Source organism: Malaya genurostris, chromosome 3 (genome assembly GCF_030247185.1).
Source record: "Malaya genurostris strain Urasoe2022 chromosome 3, Malgen_1.1, whole genome shotgun sequence".
Classification (NCBI taxonomy): domain Eukaryota; kingdom Metazoa; phylum Arthropoda; class Insecta; order Diptera; family Culicidae; genus Malaya; species Malaya genurostris.
The window spans coordinates 72,914,996-72,939,629 of record NC_080572.1 but is presented as its reverse complement, the minus strand read 5'-3'; the positions used below and the strand labels follow the sequence as shown (position 1 = coordinate 72,939,629).

At 36.7% G+C, this 24,634-nt stretch overlaps 1 protein-coding gene across 4 annotated transcripts in view; it reads left to right on the top strand.

Moving 5' to 3' along the window:
- LOC131436812 (Ig-like and fibronectin type-III domain-containing protein 1) overlaps positions 1 to 24,634 on the top strand; it is a 380,038-nt gene that overhangs the window by 98,392 nt on the left and 257,012 nt on the right. The window lies entirely within an intron of this gene.

Below are 24,634 nucleotides of genomic sequence, written 5' to 3'. Positions count from 1 at the left end.
TGGCTCTAGTCGCACGTTCCTCGGGTTATTTTGAGATTTGTGCCTTGCCATGGTATCTCACCACTTTCCTGGCGGAAAAAGAAGTATAATTGGGTGGAAAGAGAAGTATGGAATAGGCATGTATTATGAGCAGAAGTATATTCAGCACCCCGTGAAATCGGTGGTTATGGTTTGAAAATTGCTGCGTCATCAAAAACAAGCATTTGGTGGAGGCGTGCTGAGTTTAAATATGCTTGTACTGAAACTGAAGATGCTGGCCGGCCAAAGGAAGCAAATTATAACCGTAGTTCAAAAACTACGTACACCAAAATTAGGCACTTTTTAACACCACGTTTTCCTTCATTTACTTTCGAAAACATTTCCCATATCCACCGTTTCGTTTCGGTTGGTGAGGGGTTGTATTACTACTATTACTTTTGTCACTGATAGTTCAAAATGATTTTTATAGTTTGCCGCATTTACATCCCGAAAACGCACCGAAAATAGTGTCTAGTAACGATGAATTATTGAGCAGTGAAGAGCAAGATGCTTGTATTGATGTTCAGAGTCAGAAAACCATAAAAGCAACCAAGGATGGCTTTTATCATATCAAAGAACGCTCTCTAGCAACTCTTCACGCGATTCAATCAGTGCCATCAAAGAGAGACGGATATCATCTCAGCAACAAAAAACCAGCATGGTTCATTTAACATAGAATGGACGCTTATTCATGTTTTGCGTTCCGATTCTATATGGGCAGTGGATAATTGCGAAAGAATCATTTTACTATTGCCGCTTATTCTAATTATGTATGTGCATATAAACTTTGTATAAATTGTGTCTATGAAAATATATGGAAATATTGCAACCTAGTATGAGAATTTTTTTTATGTGAAAGTTTATTGGTTATAATAATTGTCTAATATTTACAGATCATTTTCTAATAAAAATTGTAGTTCATTTGTATCAACTGGATTTCTATCGTTTATATAATTTATGTAGTTGACAATAAAATTAAGCAATTTCGTTCTGGCTTCTCGTGACGTTCCGTTGAAAGTAGGTCTGATCAAATCTATGAATTTTAGTCTCCTCCAGCCACCTATTAGTGGAGTGGTATTCTTTCTAAAACCTGCCATGCACCTACTACTCGTGAACACATGTTGAATTTATGTTGGAGTGTCTCGACTGGAGCGACGCATGATGAACAGAAGACAGTCTGTGTTCAGTTTTGCCATTCACTAAGAGGAACAGATCACTTTTTTGTTTGGATGTGAGTCCACGTGTGCGATGAATATTGTTCCAAATTTGTCGCCACCCCACATTCGGATTCTCTAGTTCCACTTTCGGTGGCTCAGTAGATTTTTTGTAGTAGTTGTGAATATCATCAGCTAATGGGTTTAGTTGGTGTTGGAGAGGGAGTAGTTGTAGTTCTTGGCGTATCAGTTTCAGACACTGACAATCAGATGGTGGTATTGTAGAGTGAGAAATGATGGATTTGTAGAACGGTATGGAGTTCATCTCGCTTAAGTGACGGTTAATTAACAAAGATTTGCATTTTAATGCAGGGAGTTGAAGATTAGGATTCCGATAGGTGACCATTTGGGCTATTCTATCTGTGTGACTTGGAAAATGTTATTTTTTAAATTAGAACATTTTTGGACGTCTCCGAGAATTCGGTGGGTGCTCACGATTTTCTCGTAATCCTCATCACGTCTTACCTCTCTTTCTTCTGTGTATAGAGTCTTGTAGTAGGCAAGCATGTGCCTTTCGATGTCTTCGGAGCTCTGCAAGATTTCGTCGTCCTCCGTTCGTATTCGAGTAATTGTTGTTCGTCTCCTCCTTCTTTCCCCAAGGTGGAACGTGGATATGGGTTCCCTCGAAATGTAGGTTTCGTTGTTATATACAAACATGCGGGTAAATTTTCTTTGGTGGGATAGCATTCGATTGAGCTTTGTAGGATCTCTGTAATAGCTGTCATAAGCTTCCTGTAACTGAGCATACAACCGTTAATGTTCACGGTAGAAATCATCGTATGATAGCTTGGAAAATCATCGTAAAAGCGATTTTATTTTAGGTTTTGCATATTCTAATCACCAGCTCATCCAAGATCGGAAATTTCGCCTTTGATTTTAAAATCGTCGATATTTTCTGCCGTTAATAGGTGCGGACGAAGAGACCAAAAACCACGTCCAGGCTCTCGACCGAAATGAAGGAGACAAATTCGGGTGGTGACAGCCTTGTGGTCAGTAAAGGAGCACACATGAGTGTGAACGTTCTCAGCTGTTCGCAGAGCCCAGCGCTGATGTAGATACGATCCAGCCTTGACATCGAATTGTGTGTTATGTATGTGGGACCAGTCGTGTGTGGGTTTAGTTTTACCCACACATCGTTGAGCTGAGTCTGTTGTGTGAAGATACGAAGAGCCGAACTTATGTTATTTCCCGAAGAGTCGCAGTGACGTAGAACACTGTTGGAGTCTCCCGCTAAGATAACGTGTTCAGTACGGTGACGGAGGTAGAAAGCTACAGTGTAGCTAAAAACCTCTCTCTCTCAGCTCTCATTGCAGAGCCGGATGGAGCGTAGATGTTACAGAATGTTGTGTTATGTTTTTGCCTTTCTCTATAGAAAGGTATTAGAATTGCTGGAAAAACCGACTTTCGAACGGAGCCTCGGAGACCCATAGTGTTATATACCATTCGACTCAGTTCGTCGAGATCGGAAAATGTCTGTGTGTGTGTGTATGTATGTGTGTGTGTATGTATGTGTGTGTGTATGTATGTGCACTTTTCGAAGATATTTGAACGCGCTCAATTTTCTCAGAGATGACTGAACCGATTTGAACAAACTTAAGCTCGTTTGAAAGCTACTGTCGGGCCATTGATCAAGTTCGAAGATCAAATGGCTGTGAGTTTTGGTTCCGGAGATATGATTGTATAAGTGACGTAACCGACAAAAAGCGTTGTATTTGAACGCGCTCAAATTTCTCAGAGATGGCTGAACCGATTTTAACAAACTTGGGCTCGTTTGAAAGCTACTGTCGGGCCATTGATCAAGTTCGAAGATCAAATGGCTGTGACTTTTGGTTCCGGAGATATGATTGTATAAGTGACGTAACCGACAAAAAGCGTTGTATTTGAACGCGCTCAATTTTCTCAGAGATGGCTGAACCGATTTTAACAAACTTGAGCTCGTTTGAAAGCTACTGTCGGGCCATTGATCAAGTTCAAAGATCAAATGGCTGTGACTTTTGGTTCCGGAGATATGATTGTATAAGTGACGTAACCGACAAAAAGCGTTGTATTTGAACGCGCTCAAATTTCTCAGAGATGGCTGAACCGATTTTAACAAACTTGGGCTCGTTTGAAAGCTACTGTCGGGCCATTGATCAAGTTCGAAGATCAAATGGCTGTGACTTTTGGTTCCGGAGATATGATTGTATAAGTGACGTAACCGACAAAAATCGTGCTATTTGAACGCGCTCAATTTTCTCAGAGATGGCTGATCCGATTTTAACAAACTTGGGCTCGTTTGAAAGCTACTGTCGGTCCGTTGATCAAGTTCAAAGATCAAATGGTTGTGACTTTTGGTTCCAGATATATGATGGTATAAGTGACGTAACCGACAAAACACGTTGATTTTTACCGCTCTTATATATATATATATATATATATATATATATATATATATATATATATATATATATATATATATATATATATATATATATATATATATATATATATATATATATATATAAATAACAGGTGATTTTTTAAGAGCTTGAGAACTTTTTTAAACAATAAAACGCATAAAATTTGCAAAATCTCATCGGTTCTTTATTTTAAACGTTAGATTGGTACATGACATTTACTTTTTGAAGATAATTTCATTTAAATGTTGACCGCGGCTGCGTCTTAGGTGGTCCATTCGGAAAATCCGCTTTTTTATCGACAAATTTTGTTCAGCGATGAGGCTTATTTCTGGTTGAATGGCTACGTAAATAAGCAAAATTGCCGCATTTGGAGTGAAGAGCAACCAGAAGCCGTTCAAGAACTGCCCATGCATCCCGAAAAATGCACTGTTTGGTGTGGTTTGTACGCTGGTGGAATCATTGGACCGTATTTTTTCAAAGATGCTGTTGGACGCAACGTTACAGTGAATGGCGATCGCTATCGTTCGATGCTAACAAACTTTTTGTTGCCAAAAATGGAAGAACTGAACTTGGTTGACATGTAGTTTCAACAAGATGGCGCTACATGCCACACAGCTCGCGATTCTATGGCCATTTTGAGGGAAAACTTCGGAGAACAATTCATCTCAAGAAATGGACCGGTAAGTTGGCCACCGAGATCATGCGATTTGACGCCTTTAGACTATTTTTTGTGGGGCTACGTCAAGTCTAAAGTCTACAGAAATAAGCCAGTAACTATTCCAGCTTTGGAAGACAACATTTCCGAAGAAATTCGGGCTATTCCGGCCGAAATGCTCGAAAAAGTTGCCCAAAATTGGACTTTCCGAATGGACCACCTAAGACGCAGCCGCGGTCAACATTTAAATGAAATTATCTTCAAAAAGTAAATGTCATGTACCAATCTAACGTTTAAAATAAAGAACCGATGAGATTTTGCAAATTTTATGTATTTTATTGTTTAAAAAAGTTCTCAAGCTCTTAAAAAATCACCCTATATATATATATATATATATATATATATATATATATATATATATATATATATATATATATATATATATATATATATATATATATATATATATATATATATATATATATATATATATATATATATATATATATATATATATATATATATATATATATATATATATATATATAAGGGTGCCAAAATTTTAGGATCAACTCTATTTGCGTAAAGTTCTAGTGCTCAAAAGTTTAAGCACCTCGAAAAAAGCCTTCATGCAAAATTTTACCTAAATCGGACATGCTTAAGGGGTGCTGCCCGGTGGTAAAGGTTTGGCAATTTTCGATCTTGAAAAAGCACCATAGGGGGGAGTACATGAAATTTCCAAAATCGAAAATTTTTTTTGATGCCAGAACTCTTAAAACTGCATAAAACATCGAAATTTAGTGCCATCTCAAACAAAAATTTTTTTGAAAAAATCAACTTCCTGGGACTTTCATATTTTTTCTAAGTCCCAAAAAGTCGATTTTTTCAAAAAATTTTTTTTTCGAGATAACACTAAGTCTCGACGTTTCATGCAATTCTAAGCCTTTTGGCATCAAAAATTTTTTTTCGATTTCGAAAATTTCATGTACTCCCCCCTATGGTGATTTTTCAAGATATATGAAAACATCACTAAGTGAACTAAGAAGGCTTTTTGCCTTTCTCTATAGAAAGGTATTAGAATTGCTGGAAAAACCGACTTTCGAACGGAGCCTCGGAGACCCATAGTGTTATATACCATTCGACTCAGTTCGTCGAGATCGGAAAATGTCTGTGTGTGTGTATGTGTGTATGTGTGTGCACTTTTCGAAGATATTTTAACGCGCTAAATTTTCTCAGAGATGGCTGAACCGATTTGAACAAACTTTGGCTCGTTTGAAAGCTACTGTCGGGCCATTGATCAAGTTCGAAGATCAAATGGCTGGAACTTTTGGTTCCGGAGATATGATTGTATAAGTGACGTAACCGACAAAAAGAGTTGTATTTGAACGCGCTCAATTTTCTCAGAGATGGCTGATCGGATTTTTACAAACTTGGGCTCGTTTGAAAGCTACTGTCGGGCCGTTGATCAAGTTCGAAGATCAAATGCTTGTGACTTTTGGTTCCAGATATATGATGGTATAAGTGACGTAACCGACAAAACACGTTGATTTTTACCGCTGTTATATATATAAGGGTGCCAAATTTTTGGGATCAACTCTATTTTCGTAAAGTTCTAGTGCTCAAAAGTTTAAGCACCTCGAAAAAAGCCTTCATGCAAAATTTGACCTGAATCGAACATGCTTAAGGGGTGCTGCCCGGTGGTAAAGGTTTGACAATTTTCGATCTTGAAAAAGCATCATAGGGGGGAGTACATGAAATTTCCAAAATCGAAAATTTTTTTTTGATGCCAAAACTCTTAAAACTGCATAAAACATCGAAATTTAGTGTCATCTCAAAAAAAATTTTTTTGAAAGAATCAACTCTCTGGGACTTAGAAAAATTTTCATATTTTTTCTAAGTCCCAAAAAGTCGATTTTTTCCAAAAAATTTTTTTTCGAGATGACACTAAATCTCGACGTTTCATGCAATTCTAAGCCTTCTGGCATCAAAAATTTTTTTTCGATTTCGAAAATTTCATGTACTCCCCCCTATGGTGATTTTTCAAGATATATGAAAATTTCATTAAGTGGACTAAGAAGGCTTTTTGCCTTTCTCTATAGAAAGGTATTAGAATTGCTGGAAAAACCGACTTTCGAACGGAGCCTCGGAGACCCATAGTGTTATATACCATTCGACTCAGTTCGTCGAGATCGGAAAATGTCTGTGTGTGTGTGTGTGTGTGTGTATGTATGTGCACTTTTCGAAGATATTTGAACGCGTTCAATTTTCTCAGAGATGGCTGAACCGATTTGAACAAACTTGGGCTCGTTTGAAAGCTACTGTCGGGCCGTTGATCAAGTTCGAAGATCAAATGGTTGTGACTTTTGGTTCCAGATATATGATGGTATAAGTGACGTAACCGACAAAACACGTTGATTTTTACCGCTGTTATATATATAAGGGTGCCAAATTTTTGGGATCAACTCTATTTTCGTAAAGTTCTAGTGCTCAAAAGTTTAAGCACCTCGAAAAAAGCCTTCATGCAAAATTTGACCTGAATCGGACATGCTTAAGGGGTGCTGCCCGGTGGTAAAGGTTTGACAATTTTCGATCTTGAAAAAGCATCATAGGGGGGAGTACATGAAATTTCCAAAATCGAACATTTTTTTTGATGCCAAAACTCTTAAAACTGCATAAAACATCGAAATTTAGTGTCATCTCAAAAAAAAATTTTTTGAAAAAATCAACTTTCTGGGACTTAGAAAAATTTTCATATTTTTTCTAAGTCCCAAAAAGTCGACTTTTTCAAAAAAATTTTTTCCGAGATGACACTAAATCTCGACGTTTCATGCAATTCTAAGCCTTTTGACATCAAAAATTTTTTTTCGATTTCGAAAATTTCATGTACTCCCCCCTATGGTGATTTTTCAAGATATATGAAAATTCCACTAAGTGGACTAAGAAGGCTATTTTAGATTAGCATCACTGATTACACATAGGCAACGCAAATGTCAAACACTAGTTTGGAAAAATGATGCTGACTGTGTGACATAAACACTGAAGCATGCTTTTGTGAACTATTCGAATCAATCTGAATCAATTGGCGTCTAAAATTATTTAATAAATGTATGAAACATATTTTCATGAGACTGTTATGAAAGAAGAGAAAGGCATTATCACACCACTAGGTGGATTAAGAAGGGTTTTTTTTTAATATTATTAAACGACCGTCGAGACTTTTCTCGACATGACTGAACTGTATGTGATCTTTCAGTGCGATTGCTGTTCCTCTCCGTGAGTGGTCTATGTTGAAGATAACATTGTAACCTGGAAGAGAGAGTTGTGTTTGTTTGCCACTTCTTGGAGAAAGACAACATCCAGGTCCACTGTACGGACGAAAGTATGGAAAGTATGGATCTCGATTCAAGGAGTGAAGTATTAAACTGTTAGGGTTTTTCGGTAGTTTGCTGGCTTAGCTTCTGCCGCGGTGGTTGTTTTACTATTTTGGCATAAGACATGTTTGACTGATCTGCTTCGTGTTTTTGTAATAGAAGTTTCTTATTCTGGACACATGAAACACCCCCCCCCCCCCCTTAAACCGCTGTATCGCAAGAACGGAATTTTAATTGACATCTTTTTTTATTAGAGAATCAGCGTTCTTTCATAAGGATTTGTTAATATATATAAAAACAATTTTCATGATTTTCAAAAATATACATCACTTTGAAAATATGTAACTTTGTCAAATATTATTTCTTCATTCTAAAAACTTGACAGTATATTATTTTGGACACCAGCTACAACATATCAAAAAATAAAATAATCATAAACACATTTAATCCACCTAGTGGTGTAATGATGCCTTTCTCATACTGTGGTTTTTCTTTTCAAAATGATTCTCTTCGATTTTTTAAACAAACCAAGGGATTGTTTGTGTATTAACTAGTATAACCTACAGAATGAAACAGTGCTTTGTTCGCGTAAGTCTTCCTTAAAGGCTAGGGTCAGTAGGTAGTGCGTATTACATTTTCCTCCATGCTCTCTCGCAAATGTGCAAAATGACTCTCGATGTGGCCGGGTGGACAAGAAAGTTTTGATATTTTCGGTTACAAGTTGGACTATGTCATATGAAATTCAATAAAACTACCGCTGGTTTGGCAGCCTTTCTGAGCCGATTTTATTTCTCTCTCATGTTTCGTTACGTTACCAGGAAACTGGAGCAGAACAAATGGCACCGCCATAGAAACCGACTTACCTTCACAAAAATAACATTCACCTCATTTTTATCGCGAAAACATATATGTTCTCATGCACTAATCGCATCTAAATTAAATTATTTAGACATTGTCAGGATAGTTTTTTGATGTATGCCTTTGAAGGCGATATATTCATTGAACAAGTTGAAAGTTGCCTTTTTCAGCTATGTAATTCTTCCTTCAGAAAAAAGACTTTCTAAACCGCTAAAGTCAAATAATCAGTCTGAAATTATTACAGAATAATCTAAACTAATTTTCTAAGCTTTTGTCAGTTGGGTTTTCTGATATTCGTCATCGTTTCTGAAAAAATAAGATTTGAATCGTGGAAATAGCCCACTAAATCACTCTAAAACACACTGGCCTCAGCCTTTAAGAAAACGAAGTGGGTTTACTATTATATGTACTTCCAGCATTGGAATCCGAGAACCGGTATAAACGAAGTCGGTTTGTACGGCCACCAACTAACATGACGTACAAACTCTACTAGTTTTTATTAAAATTTTAAAGATTTTATGCGATTTTGCCATCGTACTCTAAACGACGATTTAAATTTTCGTTGTATCCAAAACTATCCAATAATTTTTTATAGGACCATAAGACCTTTCATTTGACCTCAAGATTGGGAATAACGGTTTTGAGACCAATTTAGGAAATTTTTTCCGGTTTTATTTCGCCGGTTTAAGTGACGGTGTACAATATTTAGCACACTTTACCCTAAAACTCCGGAACTGGAAGTCGCATCCGGATGAAATTCAGGAATTCCATATGGCACCGGAAGACCTTTCATTTGAATCTAAGTTTATAAAAATTGGATGAGCGGTTTCTGCGAAAATCAATTGCACGTTATTAGTTCATTTAGCAAATTTTACCCCATACCTCCCGAACCGGAAGTAGGATCCAGTATATATGGAAGATAGTGCTATAGAAGTGCGTGTGCATGATCTTCACTCAAGCCTCACCGATTCTTATATTCGCAAAACTATGTCCCAATACGGAGAGATTCTCTCTATCGATAAAGAAAAGTGGAAGAATTTTTTCCCCGGTATTCTAAATGGCGTACGTTTATTACGCATACACTTGAAGAAGCCTATACCTTCTTATGTGATTTTCGGTCAAGATACAAGAATTCCCTGCAAATCACTTGTTACCTATGACAATCAGATGGCCACATTTCAATATTGCCAAAAAGCTGTTCACTACGGTAAGCCATGTGATAAACTGGACAAGGAGACAACTACACCAAAGGACAACGGTGCTTCCTTCACACCAACCCAAAGCAACCCCAGTACACCTGGGACAGTCACCAACAACAGTGAAGCATCCCCTTCAACGAAACCATCCAACGTATCCCCTATAGAACAAAGTGCATTAGCTGCAGTGAACAACTTACCATCCAACCAACCAGCAACTGCAAACAATGTACAGCAAGGCTCATCTCCAGCAACTAGCAATGAAACCAACAACAATACCATCGATGTGGCAATGGATGACGAGACGAACTACGAACGAAGTGCCCCTCAATCCTCGCAGGAGGGAAATGGAAGCTCCTCTCCCCCTAGGAAAAGGGTGACAACGAGATCCAACTCAAAAAAAAAAAAATTATTTAAAAAATCGGCTCAATCGGCCACGTAAAGCTTGTACGCATATAGGCCTGAATAAAAAATATCTGCCAAAAAAATTAGAGAAATGTTTGGCTAGGCTGAATAAGTGGGAATCGCTACCACTACTGCTACGATACACGACTATCTAGGCCAGTCGGAAAGAAAAGTTTACACTGAAGGTCAATTTCCATGGGTGACCATTCTAGAGTAACAGTGTGCCAACGGTCTTCTTTCAGTGAATGCAATTTTCAATTTAACGACGCTCCATAGGGTAGTTGAGTGTACGTCTTGGATAAATCCTATCTTCGAGCAAACTCATTATAAAAGCTAAAATTTTCATGAGAAACCTGATCTTAAGAATATCGAAAAATAAATTATATCACATTGGACCACTTACCATTTACTCGCAGTGTACCCTACTCCGGAGATGTACTGCAATTTATCACTTTTATCCAGCTCCATTTATCATTTCAGGCTAGGAGGTATTTAAAAAAGAAGCTGCAAGCTTCTTTCGGACATGGTTGCATTTAGTCCGCTCAGTAAAACACTGTAGAAACACATCCATAGGATGGACTAGAACCATTTGAAACAAGCATAAGAAGTTTCAATTCGGTACACATGTTGGAATCGTTGACAGGTCTAATGGAAAATGGAGATAATTGAATAAAGAAATGCTAGATAACAAATGAAAAATTCAATCTTGTGATGGCTTGAAATCATGCTCTTACGGAAGAGTCCATTTACCGTAGGAACTGCTTTAAATGCACGTACTTATCTTTGCGCATTGTCTCGTCAGTAGCTTTTCCATATCTCATATTTTACCTGGTCAAATATTGAATCCGACTGGTTTCTGGCCATTCAATTCGTATCTTACCAGTTCGGCTAGTTTCAGGCCCTACCGGTTCGACGTTTGAAGTGACACAGATTGAAGGTGATGAGAGTTTGCATTCATTTCATTGAACTTATCTTTGTAGCGCTCATTCCATTTCGAACTTGAAACTGTAGACATGTTTGTTCATCAGCAGCACTCTTCGGGGTCCACGCGACATTCGCTCGGTTCGAACATGGAAATCGACGCCTGCTGCTTACAGTTACTATTTTGGTTCAATGTCGATGTCTTTATGTTCATTTTATGCTCAGTATGTCGCCCATTCGGAGTACACATAAGCTACAAATGGACCGATTGTTGAATTATTTATATGATGTAACTTTTCACAACCAAACTGTTTCCGTTCGCACATTCCTCCAGGTCGGTTGCTATTTCTTTCCCTCTCTTATTTTTTTTCTCTTCAATTTGTTGTTTGCGTTAAGTTCCATAAATCGCTAACTTGTCGCACATGCGTTCGGGAGGCCTTGACCGATTAGTGGCTGTGGCGGTGTAGATAAAATGCGTACAACTAGCGCATGTTTTAGGTTCGAAAATGAAAACGAACACGCAACTTCAACAGACAGTGTGTCGCTGGTTGTGCCTAGTCTGCATGCAACATATCCGCACCTCGAAGAAAGTTTCACAACACCCGCAATCTGGTGTAATAAAAATGCGACAACAAAACAGGCCAGCAAACAATTACGTATAACGACATTCATTGTTTCATAGCCTTCTACACATTGATCTACTCCGTTTGTCTCCATTCAAAGCAGGCCGAATGTCTTGTCTAAGCCCTCCCATTCCACCACCAACCGTGCTGCTTGGGTGTAAATGTCTACTAGGATAAGAAGCACGTTGGTTGCTTATAATAAAGAAAATCGTTCTTTTCTTGGGTTTGCTGAGACTTCAGAGGCAAAGGATATCAGTTGAACACTGCAACCAATAAATAACTTCTATCCTGGTAGAACGGGATCTATCTACAGACGGTTTCCCTTTTGAAAACATAGTTGTTTGGCACAGAAGCACAGAACCCGGGTGCAGAAGAAGAGAAGAAAAATTTCATTCTTATTCAACAAAGAAAATATAAATCGAGTTTAAACCTGTTCCAAATTGTCTATGGTTCTGCTACACTGATCAATAAATGCCGCCCAGAAATTCGAACTCAGCACCGGAAAGTTGCTTGTTGTCTCGCATTCGAATAGCAAAGCAAGCTTACAAACAACCAAGATGTTTAGTCACCATTCTACACCCATCATTCCAAAGCCAGCAATGTCCTTATGCTCCTACACAGCCGGAAAGTTGAACTTCGTATGATGATATAAAAAACGGAACTGAAAGAAAGCGAGGAAAATTATGTTGTGAAGCTCACTCTCAATGTATGACACGTTTATGATGAGTGTTTCATTGTCTTTTGCCCTGCTTTTTGCAAGCCCAGTCGGCGGCCATGTGCACTACAGGAAGGAAACCGGAACCAAGAACCCAGGATCATTTTAAAGTAAACCATAAATTTCATTTTAGTTTAGCAGGAGTCAGTGTAACTTAATGTTACAAATAGTAGGATTTCAAAGTATTTTACGTGGTAAATTAGGACTATTTGTCTTCGCGAAAATAGTAGATTTTAAGTATTTGCAAATTACAAGTAATTGTATATTTCATTTAGAATAACGGTTCTTGAACAGATTTGTTGAAACGACCCTCCGATCTTCCTACTTTAGCAATAATACACGGCTTCGTCTTTAAAACGTAATCAGTCATCTTTATTTTAAAATTTACTTATTTATACCCTATCCTCTCCTGACTTAGCTAGTTGTAATTTACAGTATGGATTGCTAAAAATCCGGGGGGAGGAGTTAGAACGCGCAGCGTAAATCCGATTTAACCAATGACATGTCTCGGTCATTGTATTGTATTTGAGTAAGAGAGAGTGAGTAATGTTTCTAGCCAAGTGTGTGAGTGTGATACAGAGAGGGGAGGTTGAGAGTAGTCAGGTTTAATTCTCGTGAGTGTCGGTTCGAGTCAGTGTCTTTTTCCTGGGTTACCGTTATTCTAGGTCATGCCATATGGCACTGTTTGAGAGAGGTGTAGAGGTGTGTAAAGTGGAGAAGCGGGGAAATGACATAACTGAATTGTTTTTAGTTGATATTTGATGCTTAAGTTTCCGTGTTTATACTTGCGATATTTTTCGTTGGGCTGAAGTAAGTGCTGACAATTTAATTGTCTTATGTAGGTGAAGTTTATATTTCAAGTGGGTTTCTGGGCTTCATGACTTGGTGTCGAGTGGAAATTTGTCGAGTACGTGTTTTATGGAAATTTGTCAAGTGCGTGTGGTCTGAAGTGTGGGAAAGATTTACTTTTGAATATTTTACATGGTCTGGGATGTGTGAAAGATTTAATGTTACATGGTCTGAAATGTGTGAAAGATTTACTTTTGAATATTTTACATGGTCTGGGATGTGTGAAAGATTTAATGTTACATGGTCTGAAATGTGTGAAAGGTTTAATGTTACATGGTCTGGGATGTGTGAAAGATTTAATGTTACATGGTCATATTACATCATCCCCCTTTTGGAAGAATGATGTAACGAAGGGAAATCATTCTGTAGTGCTTTAAGGGATTAGTTTACTGTTGCGTTCGAACTCCCTAACAATCTTAATATATATTACAGTGTTTTCTTATACCTAAAATAACCGAATTTTACAGTTTTTCTCAGAGAAGCTGAGTAAAACTTCACTTACATCCACGGCAATTATTTTTTGATTTTTCTCTCTTTTTTTTTTTTGTTTTACGTGGTGTTAAGCTCGGTATCTAAATCTTAATTCTAAAATTTTGATATTACAATTTTGTATTTTATGCTTTGATGAGTCTATTTTTGTGGACAATGGTTTTTTCTTTTGACTGTAAATTTTGTATTTCACAATTTGAATCTTGAAGTTGTGTAACTTTAAATGGACCAATATAAAATGGATCTAGTTTGCGTCTATTTTCGTTTTGTAGATACACTATGTCGTTTGCTTGTATTTCTATCGGATTGCACAGGTGATCTGTTGTCGATTTTCTGAATTCTTTTTGGTGTATTAAATGTTTGTTTGCTATTTCGTGTGATTTGTGTAGTCGGTATTGTAATTCTTTATTGTACATGTCGAAATTATATATTGGTTCAATTTTGTCTGAATAAATTTCTTGTGGTAGTCTGGCTTTTACGCCGAAAACTAGTTCGTAGGGTGTATACCCATGATCTGAGTGTGGTGTTGTGTTATATGAAAATGCATAGTATTGTAACCAATCATCCCAGTCAGATTGATGTTCGTTGATAAAAGATCGCAGAAACTCGTTGAGGCATCTGTGATTTCTTTCCAAAGAACCAATTGTCTGAGGATGATAAGCTGTCGAAAATGTTTGTTTAATTTTTAATAATTTGCAAATTTGTTCTAGAACCTCGTTTTTATATTCGGTTCCTCTGTCGGTTTTTAACTCAAGAAATTTACCGTAAGTTAAAATGAAATTTTCTACTAACGCTTTAGCTACGATGTTAGCTTCTTTGGTTGGAATAGGTATATATACAACGTATTTGGTTAATTCACACTGTATGCTTACAGCGTATCTATTATTATGGATTGTTTTGGGTAATGGTCCAACCGTATCGATTGCCACTACTTCAAATGGTTTGTTAGGTGTATTAGTAATTTGTAGTTTTTCTTTAGTATGTTTAATAATTTTGTTCTTTTTGCAAATTTCACAGGCCTTGATGAAATTAGCAATTGAACTTTTCATAAATTTCCATGTGTATATTTCTCTTAATTTGAGGTACAATCTGTTTTGTCCGATGTGTCCTCCTGTTGGTAATTCATGGTGATTCTTTAATATTGTTTGTATTTCCTGAGGTTTACTAATAAACTTCGGTGGTTTGTAGATAATAATTTGTAATGTTTTAATTGTTTTTAGGACGAGACCTTTAAACATTTCCATAGGTACCATTTCAAATATTTTATCATTGCAAGAGATTGCTACTCTGCTAACTTTTAATTTTCTCATTTCTTCATCATATTTGGAGATTGCAAACACGAGTGTTTGTCTGATATCTCTTATTTCTGTAATTACACGATGCATCGGTTTTTGTTTTTGTATCCCTTGGTATGTATCAATTATAATGTGGTTGTTTTCGAAAAAACACCTCATTTTCAATAAGTTTCTTACTTCGCTAGGAGTTTCCGTTGAATAAACAGAGAGTTGATCAGGCTCACTGTTGATGCAAGGATTATTATTTAAATTATTATTGTAGTTAGTATTTTTGGTATTATTTAATTTATCTTGTTCTTTTTCCTTTTTTATCAGTTCTTGTTTTTTTGACATTGACCTTGTATTAACCATCAAAATACTATTTGCCTTTAATTCATCGGAAGACATTATTATGCGTGATAACGCATCGGCTGCAACATTACTTTTACCTTGAATATATTCTATATTAAATTCAAATTCCTCTAAATCTAACCTCATTCTAGTTAATTTGGAGGTTGGGTTTTTCATATTAAATAGAAATACTAACGGTCTGTGATCCGTTCGTATAGTAAATTTACGTCCATATAGGTAGGACTTAAAGTAATTAATTGACCAGTGTATTGCTGTCAATTCTTTCAAAATTACAGATTTATTTTTTTCTCCGGGCGTAAAGCTTTTGCTGGCGAATGCTATTGGTAAGTCATTGCCATTAATTATTTGTGATAAAACTGCACCACATCCAACATCTGAGGCGTCTGTGGTTAAAATAAATTGTTCATTAAAATCTGGGTATTGTAGAAGTTTTGGTGACATTAAGAAGGATTTTAAGGTTACAAAAGCATGCTGACATTCTAATGTCCATGAAAATTTTTGGTTTTTCTTTAGTAGCTGATTTAACGGGTAGGCTATGGTTGCGAAATTTGGGACGAATTTTCTGTAATAGTTGCAAAAGGCAACGAATCTTCGTACGTCGTCGCTACTTGTTGGCGTAGGATAATTTTTTATTGCTTCGTATTTATTACTATCCGGTAGTATTCCTTTGTCTGTAATTTTGTGACCTAAATATGTTACTTCTGTATTAAAAAATTTACACTTATTGAGGTTTAATTTGAGATTGTACTTCCTAATGCGTTCAAAAACTTTCTCTAAATTCTGAAGGTGGTGTTGAATTGAACATCCAACTACTATAATATCATCTATATATACAAAAGCATGTTCAGGTGTTAATCCTGACATTGCGATTGTCATCATTCTTTGAAAACTGTTTGGGCTGATATTTAAACCAAACGGTAATCTTTTAAATTGAAAGTGACCGGATTGGGTTGAAAATGCTGTAAATTTCCTGGAGTTTACTTCTAAGGGTATTTGATGGAATCCTGACATTAAATCCAGAGTTGTAAAATATTTTGCTCTACCAAGCTGATCTAGGATAGCATCAATTCTTGGCAGTGGGAATTTATCGGCTAATATTTTTTTGTTAAGTTGCCGGAAATCAACTACTAATCTCCATTTTGTATTATTGTTTTCTGATTTTTTCGGGACTAGTAAAATTGGATTGTTATATGGTGATATGGATGGTTCGATAATATCATCTCTCAACATTTTGTTTACTTGTGTTGCAATTTCGTTGCTTTGTGAGTGAATCGTTTTGTAGTTTGGAATGTATACTGGGACTCTATCGCTCAGTTCAATATTTTGTGAATAAAAATTGTTTGACGAAACTGGTTCGTCTGGTAATCAAAATATATCAGAATAATTTGAAATTAATTTTTCCAGGCTGTTTTTAGCGTATATGGGTACATTGCTTAAATCGAGTTCAGTTAGAACTTTGTTTTTTCTAGTGTTATTTTTGTACATGTTGTTTTTCAAAATTGTGTACTTGCTTAAAGGTTCTAAAATTGGTTTGAATTCTGATTGGCTGACGTTTATAGGTTTGTCAGTAGTATTCATAAATTTTACGAATTGATTTTGTGGTGAAATAATTGCGCTTGCGCAAAATAACCCTTGTTTAATTTCCTGTGAGTGTAGTACCATGTCCTCACTGATATTTAAATTTTGCATTATTCTGATAACTTCGCATCTTCCTGGTATAATGTAATTTTTATCGATTGTATCTTGAATCGGTATTGCTATTGGAATATTGTTAATTGTAAAGTTTAATATCCAACATTCATAATCTATTAGGCATTTATGAGCCGATAGGAAATCTCTACCTAAGATGCCATCTGTAGAAATAGGAAAATTTGGGCTTACTAGGTGGAATCTATGTTTAATAGAAACTTCGTTGTTAAATATTAATTCTGTTTCTGTCGATGCGATGGTTTCTATCTCGCCATCGGTAATTCCGGTAAGTTTAATTTTATTATTTATATTGATTGGTTGTTGTGGAGATATTTTGTTTGCTTTAAATACTGATATATCTGCACCTGAATCTATAATGAATGTGCATATTGAATTTGTCATTCTTATACCTACTTTGATAAAATTAGCGGCGTGTATATTCATGGTATACAAGGTCTTTCTTAAAAATTTTGGTTCGTTGGGTATTGGTTAATATTTTGTACTTGTTCGTACTGACTTGGTATTATATTTAATGTTTCATTTTGTGAGGCATTTTCCATCTGTTCCTCGTTGGTTAATAATATTCTGTTATTTCCGTTCCTTCGGAAATTTTCGTGGTATTGACCTTCTCTGCGGGGTCTTCCACGGAAATTGGTTGTATTCCGCATATTACCTTCATGCCGGAATTCTTGATTATTTGCATTAAAATTGTTATGGTTGAAATTATTATTAAAATTATTATGATTATAATTATTTCTATTATTATGAAATAATTGTTTTTGTGGATACCTATTGTATTGCACTGGATATCTGGGTGCATTATATTGTCTTGGCCCTCTATTAAAATTATTCACACGTTGTTGGTGCTGTTGAACAAAACGTGTGTGCATTATTTGGGAGTGGGTTATTTCATCTGTACCCCATTCTTGTGCTTTCTGGTTTGCTTCTCTTATGTTGCTGAAATTACCAGCTTTGAGAATTATTTTTAATTCGGTGTTGTTACACCCTTTTATTAGAGCGTTTACCCCTATCTTAGTGCTCATTGATTTTGCCACTGGTAGTGGGATATTTTGCTCGACATAGGTATTTTCTAGTTTTGTGCAGAGGGTTTCAATTTCATCGCAAAAACTATTTATTGAGTTTTTTTGCTTTAATGTGTTTATTTTTGCTATGATACTTTCGGGGGTGGTCGTGATTTTACACCTTTCCTCGACTAGTTGTATCAAATTATCGATTGTGTTGACTGTTTCAGGAATGCCTTGTCTGGCTTTTCCGGACAGTCTGGTTTTTAGAAATTTTATTGCCATGGCCATGTGGTCTGGCAGAACTAACTCATTCAGCAATCTAGCTGAGTCGATAAACGTGTATAAGTTCTCAGGAGAACCATCGTAAGGTTGTATAAGAGCCGTCGCCTGACGTAAGTCGAACGGGGTTGTTGTTTGGGTCATTGTGTCGTTTTTGGTTGCTTTAATACATGCGAGTTTAAATTTTATTATTTCACAAATTTCGTCGGTCCACAGTCTCGTATTTTTTACTAAGTTGTGAAAAGTTTTGTCGTCGATAATTTCTTGTTCTTTTGTAAAAAATTTTTCAAGGTCTGTTTTTAATTCTTGGCATCTATTCAATTTTTCGTCGAGTAATTTTTCTGATAGTTTCGTGTTTATAGACTTTTTTACATAAATGTGGAGTTTTTCTAGCTCCTTATAATTTTGCATTTCATTTTTGCTTGGATATATATAACGTTTATATAAAAATTTATCGTATTTCAAGTGGACATTATATTATTTTTATCGTTATGTAAATTTTTTTTTTTTTTGTTAAAAGAAAAAATCATTCCTTTCGCAATTATAAGATATAGTGTGTAGTCTTCTGGACATAAATATACATGCATAACCACATTTGTGTTTTTCAGGAATCGTCTGTTTGCGTTTTTCCTCTACACGAATTTTAATTTCATTAAGTTTCTCTTTGACCGTTAAAGGCCATTTGTCGTTATAAGAATTCTCCATTGTCGCCTAAAAAATGTTTGTGTACGTAGTCTAAATTTAAACGTTGGTCAGTTGTACCTGACGTGCGGCCTTGACTGCTATCTTTTCCGTATATTGTTTGTGTAATTTTAGTAGGCCTTTCAGTAGTAGATAGCCTATTACTATCCCTACCAACGCGCAGAGTGCGATGCCTTCCGTTTCTCTTGTCGGGGAGGCTATTGTGTTATTGATGGTTTCGTCTGACGAAAACCAACCCATAATCCTATTCACAAATGTTGTTTTGTCTCAACTCGATATATTCCTAGCTAGTTGTCCCTAATTCCTAGTTTAAGCACAGTACCTTAGTTTTACTCCTTTTTCGTCCTCATGTTGCCGGTACTCCTGTGTGGGCGTTGTCGTCGTCTCTTCGTGTTGTAGCGGATCCTTCCTTGGTGACACACGGTTTTGTTTTAATTCTGTTTGCACACAGAATTTCTCCGGTAGCTCATAGCTAGCGTCGCACGATGTTTTCTGGTTATTCACTGCTATCAAACGAGCACCAATTACCGAAAGTCGAACAAACTAACGATAATAACGATCGTCACTTGCATCTTTTCATCATTAAACACTCGTTTATCAGTTATTGCATTCTGTTTATTGTTAGCCACTAAAGCCGAATTGCACACTTCACCAAATCACCAATAATTTGAATTTGTTGCCATCACTGTGGGATGCCAGGAACACTTTTTACGGGCATGCAACTATTTCATAAGTCAATTTCTTGTATTCTGTATAGCCACTTAAGCCAAATCGCACACTTCACCAAATCACCGATAATTGGAGCTTGTTGCCATCACTTTGGAATGTCAGGAACACTTTTTACGGGCTTGCAACTATTTCATAAGTTAATTTCTTTGAAGCAGTTGTAACTTCCTTTGGAAAAATATAGGCACTTTTGCACTGTTCCGAATTTTGAATCCTGATCACTGTTAGAGTTTATTTCTTCGAAATTTTTTTTTTCTTGCCTTATCACTTGCACTTATAAAACAGTCAATAGTACTTTAACTGAAACCGAATTGTTTCACAAGTTCAATTCCCGAGCATCGTTAAGAAATTCCATCACTTGCACGTATAAAACAGTCAATAGTACTTTAACTGAAACCGAATTGTTTCACAAGTTCAATTCCCGCGAATCATTAAGAAATTCTATCACTTGCACACCACGGAAACGCTTGTCGGAAAAACACTCGGTCGCCATTTAGCAATAATACACGGTTTCGTCTTTAAAACGTAATCAGTCATCTTTATTTTAAAATTTACTTATTTATACCCTATCCTCTCCTGACTTAGCTAGTTGTAATTTACAGTATGGATTGCTAAAAATCCGGGGGGAGGAGTTAGAACGCGCAGCGTAAATCCGATTTAACCAATGACATGTCTCGGTCATTGTATTGTATTTGAGTAAGAGAGAGTGAGTAATGTTTCTAGCCAAGTGTGTGAGTGTGATACAGAGAGGGGAGGTTGAGAGTAGTCAGGTTTAATTCTCGTGAGTGTCGGTTCGAGTCAGTGTCTTTTTCCTGGGTTACCGTTATTCTAGGTCATGCCATATGGCACTGTTTGAGAGAGGTGTAGAGGTGTGTAAAGTGGAGAAGCGGGGAAATGACATAACTGAATTGTTTTTAGTTGATATTTGATGCTTAAGTTTCCGTGTTTATACTTGCGATATTTTTCGTTGGGCTGAAGTAAGTGCTGACAATTTAATTGTCTTATGTAGGTGAAGTTTATATTTCAAGTGGGTTTCTGGGCTTCATGACTTGGTGTCGAGTGGAAATTTGTCGAGTACGTGTTTTATGGAAATTTGTCAAGTGCGTGTGGTCTGAAGTGTGGGAAAGATTTACTTTTGAATATTTTACATGGTCTGGGATGTGTGAAAGATTTAATGTTACATGGTCTGAAATGTGTGAAAGATTTACTTTTGAATATTTTACATGGTCTGGGATGTGTGAAAGATTTAATGTTACATGGTCTGAAATGTGTGAAAGGTTTAATGTTACATGGTCTGGGATGTGTGAAAGATTTAATGTTACATGGTCATATTACACTACTTTGATATCTCGTGAACAACTATCATACTTCTAGGAGGAAAACCACCACGAGCAAATTTATTGCTTTTGATCTGTAAAACCATGTTCTAGTTCACTTTACATTTCGTCTTCGACTCGTCAGTGCATAACAGTTTATGTTCTACTTTTAAGCTAAGCAGACGTAGAATTTCTGCTACTTGCAGAACACTTCAATATTAGGGGTATAAACAAGTTCGTGCCGTTTTTTGGCCTTACTCTTTGCTATACGGGGCCGGGTGTCAATTAAAAGTTTCAAAAATAGCCGCGTAACCTTTTTTCGTCATAATTTTGAACGTTAATAACTCAGTCATTTGTTGCTGGATTGATATAATTTAACAACCAATCGATTCGGAAACTTTTAACTTAAACATATATGGCAACGTCGTTTCAGTATTTCAATAGCATACTATTGAAAAAATGGTTTGAATCGACCTATGTTTTCATCCACCAATCCCAGTTGTAGAGACAGACGCCAACTTCTTGTTCGGCATAGGAGGCTTTGCGTCATGCATAAAAAACACCGCATCGTTATGCGTAGTATGAAGAGAAATCTATAAATATATGCTGCACAATATTTCTTCGCCTAGTTAATGTTTGACTGTGAATGAAACAAGTAGCTCGTCAAGTGAGCTGATGACTGGATTGTATATGCGTTCACTTGCTGGATTGTCGCTTTTGAATTATGTGTTGGTGAAATTTCCTGTTGTCTGCGCAACACCGTGTTCGCTTGAGTATCTTATATATCATCTAGAACCGAAACAGCGTGGTTACCGATTTATTTGGAATATGTATTTAGCAAATTTTTGGTCGATTTTGCCATTAAAAAGGCCTTACACTTCGCTTCCCGAGGCTGGGTGTCAATTTAAAACATACCAGTTCGTGCTCGCATCGCATCCGACGCAGTCCAAAATTTCTTACGGTCACGACGACAGAAACAAAGACAATACAGTGCAGTGAACAATAGAGTGTACGAAATGGGCAAATACGATTTAACAAAGCCTGAAACTTGGCCTACAAGGCCAAATTCAATTTGTATTGATTTCAAGCGCTGCAAAGTTAGACCTGCAGCAACCGAAATTGAAATCTTGCTTAAGGAACGAATGCATCTAAACGTTAATGATGTTAGTGAGATTCAATTCAACAAGGCGTCGAACTGTGTGTACATTATGTTTAAACGTGAAAAAGATGCAATTGCATTTGCTTCGGTTAATAACGGGGTGCACAGTATTGATCATGACAATTTTTTTTCCATAAATACGTTTATTTCTTAAGGCAGTTTACATAAGTTTTTCTTCGCCGTAGCATCACTTTTACATAATATTCTTATCCTAATTTAATTCTAACATAGTCACAACGTTTTGAATTTATTAAAACATATTCTCTTATAGCTTAAATATCATCTTAGGTAACTCGTCATTAATTATGAAATCTACTCGGAAATATTATTTGAACCAAACGATTAACTTCTATAAATTATAAAATAAGCTGTTATTTTCAGACATTTTGTTGATAATTTCATAAACTGTTTCGAGTTTGTTTGTATCATTACATAATTTTTATTCTAATTTAGCTATTGGTTGAACTCATGGACGTAGCTGGGATCAGAACTAAGTCTTAAAAGGGGCCTTTATTAAATTGAAACTCCAATTTTCTTTATGGAATGATAAATAAGTTTCATGTATGAAAGGTCACGACAAGCAAGAATGTCTCGAACTGGTATATTGGATAGTTTACCTTGGGTACGCAAAGAATTTATTAGTTGAGATCTGACATCACGATACTCCACGCATGTCCAAACGACATGACCAATATCCCGATAACCTTCTCCGCAAGCACAATGATTAGTCTCGGAGAGCCCAATTCGAAGGAGATGTGCATCTAACGTGTAGTGATTGGACATGAGTCTGGACATCACACGAATGAAATCCCTACTCACATCCAGTCCCCTGAACCATGCCTTTGTCGATATTTTCGGAATAATTGAGTGCATCCACCGACCCAGATCATCTCTATCCCAAGATGCTTGCCAGCTGGCAAGTGTTCTTTGGCGAGACGAACTATAGAATTCGTTGAAAGCAATCGGTCGCTCATAAATTTCACCCTCAATAGCACCACGTTTGGCTAAATTATCGGCTCTTTCATTGCCTGGAATGGAGCAATGAGCCGGGACCCAGACTATAGTGATTAGATAATTATTATTCAATATGTCGTTCAGACACTGTTTTATTTTACCCAAGAAAAACGGTTCATTTTTGCCAGCAGCGATTGAGCGAATGGCTTCAATTGCACTCAGACTATCTGTGAAGAGGAAATAATGGTTTGGAGATAATGTGACGATTACACTCAAACTATAATGAACTGCTGCTAGCTCTGCTATATAAACAGATACAGGTACTTGAAGCCTAAATGATGCCGAAACATTATTGTTGAACATACCAAACCCTGTCGCTTCTTCAATTCGCGATCCGTCCGTGTAAAACATTTTCTCAGAGTCAATATGCCTGAACTTACTTGAAAATATTTTTGGGATTTCCGTCGAGCGTAGATGATCCGGGATTCCACGCACTTCACGCTGCATGGATGTATCGAAAAATAAAGTTGAGTCAGGGGCACTTAGGATGCTGACACGGATAGGAATATATCTTGAAGGGTTGATTTCCTGTGACATATGGTTAAAATATACTGTCATAAATTTTGTTTGAGATCGAAGCTCGACTAGTCGTTCGAAATTATTAATTACCATGGGATTCAGCACCTCACATCTTATTAGCAGGCGTGATGAAAGCTCCCAAAATCGATCTTTTAATGGAAGAACTCCCGCGAGAACTTCAAGACTCATTGTATGTGTCGAGTGCATGCAGCCTAAGGCAATTCGCAAACAACGGTACTGAATTCGCTCAAGTTTGATAAAATGAGAGTTTGCAGCGGAACGAAAACAAACGCATCCATATTCCATCACTGAAAGTATCGTTGTTTGATACAATTTTATTAGATCTTGCGGATGAGAACCCCACCAAGATCCTGTTATTGTTCGAAGAAAATTTACTCTTTGTTGGCATTTCGTTATCAGATACCTAATGTGTCCTCCCCACGTGCATTTGGAATCGAACCACACCCCGAGGTATTTAAAAGTTAAAACCTGTTGGATCATTCTTCCCATCATATGGAGCTGAAGCTGCGCGGGATTATGCTTTCTTGAAAAGACGACTAACTCTGTTTTCTCCGCAGAGAATTCGATACCAAGATGAACAGCCCAAACGGACAAGTTATCTAAGGTATCTTGCAATGGTTTATGCAGATCAATAGCTTTGGGCCCAGTAACTGAAACCACGCCATCATCTGCCAATTGCCTTAGTGTACATGGGGTTACTAGACAGCTGTCAATGTCATTCACGTAAAAATTATAGAGGAGCGGACTGAGGCATGAGCCTTGCGGGAGACCCATGTAGCTAATTCTGAATGTTGCCAAATCGCCATGTGAAAAATACATGCACTT